Raw genomic sequence first — 10606 nt, 5'->3', positions numbered from 1 at the left:
CTTTTGGGTCGGTATTTACATGTGTGGAAGTAAATTGCATATAGGGATCTTATTAAGTCGGAGTGAGAGAAATGCGACGGTGTGTTGCGGCGTTGTCGGTATGCCTTTCCCTATCAAGATCAAGTAAAGTAAAATCACAATCGCAAACCGCTTATTTATAAAAGATTTTTTTTTCGAAAATATAACTAGATAAAATCATTAGATATGTATCTGAACTTCTGAAATTGAATTATAACGATATCGTTAGGCTGTCCATTTTTTTATAAGGAGAAAACGTCAGTAATCGCTATAATTATAGCGATAAATCAACAAAAAACTCAACTTTTAACCACTTTAGGTATTGAAACTTTTTTTATTTTGATTGGATTTTTTACAATATGTTTAAATAAGAAAAATTTGATAAGGTTTTTTTTTCCATTCAAAAATTTTAAACAACCCATCCATTTACTTTTCGTGCATAACAATTTTCAGCAATCCTGTAGCTTATTTATTTATAAAGATTTCCATATACTGTCTGGGAAGAAAATATAGCAGAAATATTAAGAAAGCTTTTGAACAAACTACAATCAATTATTTCTAATAGATTTCGAGATATTGATTTTTGAATTCAGAGTTCTAATAGCGCGATCACTGTCGATCACCAACTCAATTCCACTTATTTTTACCAAAAATGCAAGTGTTTCTAACTTGCACTTAAAAATTTTCAAGCTATAGAGAAAATTAAAACGACTCTAAACATATTGTACTCTCATAAACGCATTGTACTCTTCTTGCATACGGAAATCTCGACCCAATATTAATTTTTGTCAGCCCTTAATAAGTGTAATGTGTGTAAATTTAAAATGCGCTTTTTTAAGCAAAAATGTCGAAAATTAACATATGATATGTGACTCTATTCTGAATATCATTTTCTATCGAACATTAAGTTTGAACGGTAAGTAAAAATATAACGAAGATGCCATTTAAAAATCAAAAGTCGTTATTGTAACAACTGAATACGACAATCAATCCTGATTGACGTATTCATGTAATAGGTGACTACGTCAATCAATCCTAATTGACTAAAAAGTAACAATTTAGATGTAACAAACAAGAGTCCTAATGACAAAAATGTAACAATTGAATACGTCGATCAATCTTAATTTATGTCATATACACCCCATATCATATATCGTTTTTCATTAGAAGAAATAAGTTATAAAGTGTTAGGGATGAGCTACTTTAGTGAGACGCACCCTGTATATACATTAAAACTTAAGATGTAAAAGAAAATGCACGATTTTCAACATTTTTTTGCTAAGAAAACGATACTGGAGTCAAAATATACCACCCCTAAAAATATTTGCACTTATTTAAGACTCGCCCTATATAGATAATAGTACTCGGTATCATTGCTTTTCAAAAGATCTTCCAAAGTTCGTATGAACAATATGTCTGATCCTTTCTTTGCAAATTTATCAACGTTCCCATAGCCTCAATTTCAGTGTCCTAAAAATTCTCTAACATTATATTAAGTCCCCTTTTTTATGGAATTCACATTCGACAAACAATAAAATATATCGAAAACGAAACTGACCGCCAAGAGAACGACACAGAATTGATTAATGTTGTTCGGCCAGCTATAAGTAAAAAAAATCGTGACAATTTCACAAAAACGGCTCGTAAAAAACCGTAATGCTCCTGTGTTGGGGAAATGACACGAGCGATTGTCATTTATTTTTTATCGGCGCCTAAACGAAATTGCGTCGTTCGTCGGCTCTTACGTATTAGCGACGCCCCAGAGACGCCATCTACGAACGTCGTCTTAAGTGTCACAAACGGCCGACCACGGTGATTTATTGAAAGTACAAAGAAAAAAAAGTTTTAGGAAACAAACAACGTTGTTTTATTTATAATATGGTTGTTTTTTTGAACGTGATTTTTGTGACAATAATTCAGTATTGCGGCTAAAAGAATTTTGTCCTTCTTTTTTCTTTATTTAATTTAACTTGAACAATGTTTCGGTCAGAGGTATTCAAGTACGAGTATAACTAGTCTAGAGCAATTTTTTGCCCGCGAAGGAGTTCCCCGCAAGGGTAGTCACGCGCGATGTTGTGCTCTGAGCATGTCAACAATAGTCCGTCTTGTAAGTGTTTGCCAAATTGTGGAAAGGTCTATACTTGGATTGCTAGTGATGTTATTGTTTTTTGATGTTAAAACGGCTTATTGAATATTTTTTAATGATATTCCTTGTGAATATTCCGAGCTTTCGACTATTTATATTGTGTTGCTTGGACCGCGCATTGTCTGCAATACCTGATTTAATTTTTTCCTCTAAAAACCTCTTTGTAAATAGTTATTAGAAGATATTTTGTCTCTCGACAATATGTGTACTGCATCCGAAGACGGGACATAAGGAATCGTATGTAAAGTTTGAAAATATCAGATATTATCTCCCCAGATAATTTATGCAAAAGTTGTATTAGACTTTTTTGGAGAGGCGTTAAAGTTGTACCTTCGTTTAGAATTTTGTTTCATTTGGAAGCGGCATTTAAATGTTATTTAAAAAAACCTTTATGAACCTTCAAATTACTCAAAAAATTATAATACGGTCCAGAGAATGTAGAATGAGTGGGAGGGTGTTAATCACGGCGACTTTACAGGTCTATTGTGTCCCTACGGCCCACAATGGTTTATTTTTAAGATTTACGGGGACATCTGGCCATACAGTGGTGTTTTGAAAACTTCAAAATACCCTGTATATATATAAACTAGACTAGTTGCTCACCTTAAAAACAAACAAAAAATGTTTGTTGGACAAAAAAATTTCTGATAAAATAATTGAAAAGGAAAGCATTTAACAGAGATTCTTTAATTTTATTTGATTTAAATTTTGTCGTGGTTCGAAATTGTTTTTGTGATAGGTGAATTTTTTGTATTAATCTAACATGGATTTAGATTTTTTGTCTAAGTTTTAAGCTGTTTTGGTTTTTTACTCGATTATTATTTTAAATATTTTATATAGCACTACAATTTGACCTTTTTATTTAGTTTAAAGGGATGCGAAAAATAAGATGCGCTTTCGATCTGACTAAAGTTAATTTTATTTTAAAGTCTGAACATTTCTCTTCAAAATCAATGTAGTGGCAATGTGCGACGAGGTGCGTAACATTAATTTTTTTTTTGGTTTTTCATTTTAGGTGGCACTCCAGAAATCACTAGAATGCACAACTTATTTCAATTTTTGTGCGATAACTTCTTGATTTCGCGTGCTAAATAATGACATAATATTTCGCGTGATGTAAAAAACAAATTGTTAAAGTACATTAGTATATCATCTGTTGATGAAGACAGGGCCAGAAGAAAAATTTCGGTGTTTTCTGGTAAATTATTTAATCGCTGGAAAAACTGCGGTAGAAAGAAGTAGTTTACAGTTTCAAATCTTCTAGTACTTATCTATATAAAGTTCTTCAAGCTAAAAAGGACTGCTATCCTTCCAATATCACAGTAACTGAGTCCAGTGCGGCAATAAATCTACAAAGTCTCTTAGATCATATGCGCTTATGTACAGTACAGAATGAGGTTTTGGAGAGAGTTTTGAAGGATGGGGCTTTTATTTTTCAAAGATATATAAATGGGGATTTGACTGCAGCTCCAACCACTCAACTTATAAGCAAGTTTTTCAAAATAATCCACATTGGACTGATTCCGATTTACTATTAACATCGATTGTACCATTAAAAATGACGTGTCAGAGAAATTTGGGGGTAAAAGTTATTTGGCAAAATCCTCGAACTTCATCCACACGTTTCTGTATTCCAATTAAATTTGAATTTATTAAAGAAACACTTTATGTTATTATGAAAGAAAACGAAATCATAGAACCTCTTAAAACTTAAACTTGAAAAATATTTCTTAGAGGGCGGGCAATGGGAAAATTTTGACAGTTTTAGAGTTGTTATTAAAAAAATTTAGTTTCTAATGACTTCTATTTATTTTTTAAGAAACGCACCGTTTTTGAGATATTAGGCTAACCCAAGTTAAATTACACACCCTATATATTTTTCTAGTAGTTAAAGATAGTTGTGGTAGTCTTTAGAATTATACGTATAGTATTTTTTTGAGAAACTTACCGTTTTTTAGATTTAAGTTAAATGACACATCCTGTATATATTTTTAGTACTTAAAAATAGTTGTAGTCTCTTTATACTACAATACAAAAAACATATCTGATATAAATTTTATAAATGGTTTCAATCCATTTACAGTTTTTAATTAAATCTCTGATGTCCCCGTAAATCAGTTAAATAAACCATTGTGCGGCCCAGAGAAAGCTACAATTAAAATACCAGCAAAATTGTGATTTTGTCATTGTCAAATTCGATGTCACATTTTGTTTACAAGAATTTGAAGGTACCAAATAGAGTAATTTTGTAAATATATAATATGATTTTCACAACTTTTCACAACTCCGATAAAATTACGATGGTTAAATGGCATTTTGTTGGAAATAGTGTTCCTGCTGTGTGTTAGATATGTTTGTACCTCAGTCTCCACACAGGCATTACTGAATAATAATCAGTTCAAAGAATAATCAGAGGCAACAAAAGCAAACAAAGACACGGCATTAATTAAATGTAAGTGTAAAAATAAACATGATGAACAGGAGGAAAATAATGATTTGATTATTCTTCTTCATGTTGAAGAAAATAAAAATATAAGCTAGTAGAAAAAAACCACATCAATATTCTTCGGAGACTTAGGAAGAAACTTGTCGGGCTTTCAAAAAGTCCTCTATGATGATCAGGAAATCTGGATTCCAATACATGGTTGTCCTGCAAATTCCTTTATAATTATAGATTCTTTGTAGGATGCGTTCAAAGGAAACTTAGAAACTAATACCCCAATTATCTTGAAACTTGAAAAGTAATTGGGATTTAGTTTGTGACAACAAATCATTTATACCATTAATCACGACCAATGTACGCGGTGTAACTAAAGTCTGGTAGGTCTATCATGGTTTTACTAAATTGAAACGTTTTTGTTTTTATAGGTGAACTGGTGATGTCTATTAATTTATTCATTTCGCGTTTTTTTGCATGTCCGGTTTTCATGTGTGAACGCGTGCATACCAAATAAACTTCTAGTCACGAAATTAAGCTTGATCGTCACAGCTTTGCCCAATTTTACATAATTTCTTTTATCTATTATTACTTTATCTATTCGCATATAGCCTGACTAAACTGGGATTCCGAACGTATCCTTTGCATAAATAAAATTCAAATATCAATAAAAAATAACATAAAATTTTAAAGAAAGAAAATGGGAAAGCACCTGAACATATCATCACTGAGTGCGCCGAGACGACAACCATTCATGCCATATAAACTTTGGTACGACTGATATTGTGATATTGGAGATGGAGAACTAATATCTGTAATTCCGTCTCAGACACTGGCTTTTGTCAAAGCCCTGAGACTATTTGATCAGTTATAACTCAAGAAAGGAGGACACAATAGATCAATAAGGTCACTGTGATGAAATTTCCCCTCCCATACAATCTACAACTCATTTGCTAAATTCCTTGAACAAAAACAATATTGAAAAAATTATATCTATAAATTCTACGAATTATAACAATACAAAACAATTTGTCCCGCAGTAAACCATAAAAGAAAAATATTATATATTTTCGTAACAATTTCAGTAATGGCCGCTAGAATAACGAAACGCGACACAGATATTTTATACAGTGGGGGATTCCGCTTGAAAATGTCGACCAAAATGGGAGGACAAATGATTAGGGATGTGTAGAAAAACTGACGAAAAATGAGCCGCCATTTATCTCTCCAAGGCCTCTCCCCTCGTACGCGTCGTTTCATCCGACCTTCCAGTTTAATCCTACAAGCGCGACATACATTCGCACATAAACAAAATACCGTGCTTTGGGTGACGTTTTGACAACGCCAGTGTGAGGAATGTGAAAAATATTCTCAGTGAATTAAACATGACAAGATTGGAATTTATTTAAAAATTTTGTTGAAAAACAAAGTTTTATTTTTTAAAATTAAAAAAAAACCTCAGAATAAATACCATCTAAAAGAACAAATTTAACACTTAAGACTACTAAATATAGTAATATTTTATACTATTTTTATTTTTTTATAATACAACTATGGATATTAATTACATATCTAGAGGAGTTAAATCTTTGACAATTTGTTTTCTTCTAGAACCAATGATCATATTCTTTGTTTTTGACCTGTTTAGTATAAGTTTATTCTGACAAAGCCATTCATACAGTGCATCTTTATGAAGTCTTTATCAATCGCTATGGTCATTCGTTCCATGTTCTACCCAGACACCGAAATTAACTCAGCAATCAGACTAAAAAAGAATGCTTTAAAGAGTGTTTTGTATATAATTTATATAAGTAATAAATAAAAGAGGGTTCAATACACTATCCTGAGGTACGCCGCAGTTACTACTTCTACTTTTAGAAACTTATTTCAAAATTCTAGTTGTATGATCTCTGTGCGATAAGTAATTGTTGATGCCAAATTAAGATATTATTTTCAACCACATATAGTCTAAATTTTTTCAAAAGTATGTCTCTGGCTATTGTTTCAAATACACATTTTAAATCTACGAAAACACTAATAATATGGTTAGAAAGGTTAATGTTTTTTTAGTTCTGCGCACACAAATTGTAAAGCCGTTTCACAAGACTGTCTATTTCTAAAACTAGATTGTCCACTGTGTAATATTTTATGCGATTGAAAATATGTACTGGGGCTGGATGATAAATTTGCCCGTCTGTAGGCTTACCTTATGATAATTTTACATCAGATCCATGTTGGATTGGCAAACCACACAACAAATTGATCGACAAACCGAGTTGTATCGTTTGAAGGGATATTGCCGGTAAGCATTCCATTTTTGTCAGTTGTTTGATGGTATACAGATGGTATCGAGCTTAACTAATGTATGTTATCTTTATTTCGGCATCACCAAGTTTATAGTTCATTGAAATTATCAAAAACCACAAAATTATATGACTGCATTAAATCTGTTAAACCACTTTTTACCCCTGTCTCCACTTTTTAGCAAATCTTTTTTTTTTATAATAATACATAACTACAATGATTATTGCAGATAGATTTATTGTGAAATCTGAGTGGCAGTATCAAATTCCATTGGACATGTGTAGGCACTCAACTTGGGCGTAGGCGGCGACCGATCTACTTTTACGATTTATTCCCATCTTTTATTTATTTACTTCCTCAAACTCTCTATTTTAATAACGCTGGAATTCTGCTAAAACTAAAAGAGCCCACAGCAATCGAGAGCATAACTTTTTCAGTCCATTTATTATAAACGCAAATCGGCATGACCCAAGATATTTCTTCTGTCTTATTATTAGTATTCCTCGTTTTTTGTTTCCGTCTTTCAACGCAAAACCCGGCAAGAATTTCCATTTAAAATCAGAAATCTCTTCATTTTTCTAAATGAATTCCAATTTTATTGTTTTAGATTTTCTTTAATTCAGAATTTGGATGACTTAAAAACACAAATATTGAAAAATAGCTGCAATAACCAGACAGCTCCACATTTGGTGAAAAGGAGATTTTTAATGAATTACTCTTTAAAAAAATTTGCCGATCGTCTCTTGCAACAATCAGTTCTCTCAATATAACAGTACATAAATAGCGACGTTAGTTGGAGCTGCCTTGCTCTGGGTTTGCAGCAAGAACCGAGCAGATCTTTTTCGATTTCCCACAAATTTATTAAAATGGAACTGCCTGGTTATTGCAGCCATCCCTTCAATTTATAATGAACAGTAATATTATTACTATATATTATTTTATTTTTATTTTTTGTTTTTACTCTTGTAAAAACAAAAAATATATAGTATACAGGTCAAAGAAACGAAACAAAAAATAATATTTTCTTCTAGATATTGCTCAAATTATGTCTGTCTAAGAAATACAGACAGCGCTAAAACAGTAAATACCTACAACAAATAAATTTATCAAGTATTTTTTAGTAGTAGTAAGAGTTTATAAAATGTCATTTTATAAACCCTTACTTAGAAATATTTTTTCTACAAACGTCAGTAAAAATGTAATTTTTAACGCATGCTGTCAGTGCCTAAAATCTGATGTTATGTCACTGATGGTAAAAGTCATTTACTTTTAGCACTGGTGCTAAAAGTAAGTCTCGTGATTTACTTTTAACACTTAAGCGATAATTGAAAAAAAAACAAGAAAAATCAAGTCAACGTAAAATAATTATTTACTCAAATTAAATGTACAATTAGTGAAATTACAATTGGAATAAATTATTCCATGTCGATTATATGAAAACTTGTACTGATCCTTGGACTTGCTGGGTAATAAATCACAAGTAATTCTATTAGCCGCTTCTTCAATTTTTGCTGGGAAACACTCAGTTTGTTTATCACTTTCCATCATTTTACAAGAGTTGAGCCACAAATTTGACATTAGTTGACAACAAATGATCGAATGTTTGGAATCTTTCAATTACCCTAGCAACCATAAACTTCATAATTAATTTGATTTCAGAATGACATATTATCGATTATTCATTAACGTAAAAAGTAATAATACCTTGATATATGCGAGCATAAACTTGTTTGTAGAAAAAATAGTGTATGATATGTGTGTGCTAAAAGTGATTTTATTTTCTTCGAAGGGATGCACAGTGGTTCCCCTTAATTAGCTGCGCGGTCATAACGGTTAGATATCTAGATATAGCTTGACTGCACCTTTTTTTAATAGAAATTGATAACAAATGCTAAATAAATGTATATAAAAAACTTAATGTAATATGTATTAAAAAAACTGGGCCGAGTTCGTGTGATTTGCATTTTAAGTTCTAACTATTTGGAAAGGTATACAGATTATGTTTGCAAATATGTACATGTTTTTTCATATTGAAGAGGTCAAATTTATTTTAAATGTTGAAAAAATAAAAGAGACAGTTGTTTCATTTTATAAATACAAATTTTGTTGTCAATTGATATACAGTGTGTCCACGAAATAAGTTGACACGAAGAGGAAAAAAAAAGTTACTTTTATTTTAAGACAAAAAATCAATCTTTAACCACCCGGTATAAGATCCGGCGGCAATTCGCGGCAGCCAGTGGCAATTAATTTATATGCAATATACTTTAAGCAACAAGTATTATCATGCCGTTTAAGAGGATTTGAAAGGGAAAGTAGTTAAAAGTCTTCAAGCAAAAATACTATTTTTGTTGCCTTCAAATAAATTGCCATAAACTAATACCGTATGATCGAATAAAAACGGCGTCAACGATGGCTATGAAATGAAGATCGCTGTCATTTTATATGTAAAATTATATGGGAAATGTCATCGATTGTCATTTCCAAGCCAACTGGACGCCGTTTTTTTTCGATCATACGGTATTACTTAGGTTTAATTAAGTGCATAAAAGAAAAAACAGTTCATTTTACCTTCTTTTCGAACGTCCATTACAGAAAAGGCAACAGCTTTTATTAATTTTAATAAAATAAGTAATTAATTGGCGTTATCTGAAAACTGTTTATGTTAGCTCGATACCAGTAGCAAAAATGTGACATTTCTAATAAAAAAAGCGCTACACTAGGCTTACTTGATTTTGTTATTTATTATGTATCGTTTACAGGTGAATATAAGAAAAGTATTAGCAACAGTTTCATGCAAACATTTTGAAATTAATATTTCTAAGTAATGACCTATCTGGGAACCACTGTGGGATGGGACACTCCGCCCTTCGGCTTCGTGTCCCAAGCTTCCCTTCTCACAAAATAAAATACCACTTTTAGCACTCTGTGAGGTCATTGACTTTTCAATACTAGCTCGTTCTTTACTGTGCACCGCTCTAATTGTTACTTATTTTTTTATAATAACTTATTTATTGTTGAAACTTGAATTTTATACGTAATCATGTGTTTACACTACTGTATTCTACATAAGATACATTCTGATATATTTTGCATTTTCTACATTGTGTCCATGAAAAAAAATATACCGATCTTTATCCAAAGATTTATTTCCATCTTATATTTATTAGCAGCCTCAAAATTTCCTTTTTAATAACGGTGGAATCCAGCATAAACGAAAAGTGCCCGCAGCAATCGAGAGCATAACTCTTTCGGGTCATTTATTATAAATGCAAATCGGCAATGCCCGAGATATTTCTTTCGTCTTCTTTTTATTTTCCCTACTTTTTTCGTTTCGTCTTGTAACGCAGAACTCGCCAAGAATTTCCATTTAAAATCAGAAATCTCGTCATCCGTCTAAATGAATTCCAATTTTATTGTTTCAGATTTTCTTTAGCTCAGAATTTGGATAATTTGAGCTTTGCATAACATTGAAAACTTTGACGAAACTTTCGATATAACAAAATTTTAGTTTAATCCTTTGCGGAACAATTGGTAATTAACAGTAATGCTACTGTTATCTTTTAGATATTGCTAAGCTTAGGTCTGTCTATAAATTGCAGACAACATTAAAAAAGTAAATTTGCAATTTGGATAAGTTGGCCTTCGCATAACATTGAAAACGACTGAAACTTTAGATTTTTTAGTTTTTTGAGGAACGT

Source organism: Sitophilus oryzae, unplaced genomic scaffold (genome assembly GCF_002938485.1).
Source record: "Sitophilus oryzae breed Bouriz unplaced genomic scaffold, Soryzae_2.0 scaffold_1185_pilon_pilon, whole genome shotgun sequence".
Taxonomy (NCBI): Eukaryota; Metazoa; Arthropoda; class Insecta; order Coleoptera; family Curculionidae; genus Sitophilus; species Sitophilus oryzae.
Note: the sequence above shows the minus strand (reverse complement) of the source record.